This window comes from Schistocerca serialis, chromosome 7, assembly GCF_023864345.2.
Source record: "Schistocerca serialis cubense isolate TAMUIC-IGC-003099 chromosome 7, iqSchSeri2.2, whole genome shotgun sequence".
Taxonomy (NCBI): Eukaryota; Metazoa; Arthropoda; class Insecta; order Orthoptera; family Acrididae; genus Schistocerca; species Schistocerca serialis.
This window is the reverse complement of record NC_064644.1, coordinates 502,156,638-502,157,572: the sequence shown is the minus strand read 5'-3', so window position 1 is coordinate 502,157,572 and position 935 is coordinate 502,156,638. Positions and strand designations below refer to the sequence as shown.

The 935-nt window shown below is 46.7% G+C and overlaps 1 pseudogene; it reads left to right on the top strand.

Moving 5' to 3' along the window:
* The first annotated feature begins 307 nt into the window (after positions 1-307).
* Positions 308-425, top strand: LOC126413657 (5S ribosomal RNA; annotated as a pseudogene).
* The last annotated feature ends 510 nt before the right edge of the window (positions 426-935 follow it).

The window sequence follows — 935 nt, the reverse complement described above, 5'->3', positions numbered from 1 at the left end:
CCTATGCAATTGGACCCGGGTTCGACTCCCGGCTGGGTTGGAGATTTTCTCCAGTCGGGAACGTCATCATCATTTGGCCCAATGTGGCGTGTACTAAAATAAGACTTGCACTTCGCGGCCAAACTTCCCCGGATGGGGCCTCCCGGCCAACGATGCCATACGCTCATTTCCATTTTTTAAATATTTTCTGTTATTCAGGGATTTTGTTATTAGGAATTAAAATTCAATGCTTTGTGGAAAAACACAATACTATGTCTCTTTGTTTGTCGTTCGGTTAGTTAAAAAGATGGTCACCTTTTATTCGGTTGGCAACGACCTTGCCGCAGTGGGTACACGGGTTCCCGTCAGATCACCGAAGTTAAGCGCTGTCGGGCGTGGTCGGCACTTGCATGGGTGACCATCCGGGCCGCCATGCGCTGTTGCCATTTTTCGGGGTGCACTCAGCCTCGTGATGCCAATTAAGGAGCTACTCGACCGAATAGTAGCGGCTCCGGTAAAAAAAAAAAAAAAAAAAATCATAACGACCGGGTGTGCGTTCTGCTGACCACACGCCCCTCCTATTCGCATCCTCAGCTGAGGATGACACGGCGGTCGGATGATCCTGGTGGGCCACTTGTGGCCTGAAGACGGAATGCTGCTGCTGCTTTTATTCGTTTAATGATTCATGAATAAAGTTTGTTTTTACGATGAAGTGTGATGGAATCTATGCACTTACACTTGGTAGTCTACAATGTTCGACATATTGGTACGCACACTTCGACATTTTTTTATTGTTTACGTCTTTCATCTGATACAGTCATGGAATGATGGCAACAAGTTGACTTCCTTTGCTTGTGGTAAGCCGAATAACGTTCTGTTTCATGTGGTAGAGGATGTCTGGATCGGACAGCTGTTGCTTAGAGTGAGAACCACAGGAGAGGATACCAAAGAAATGC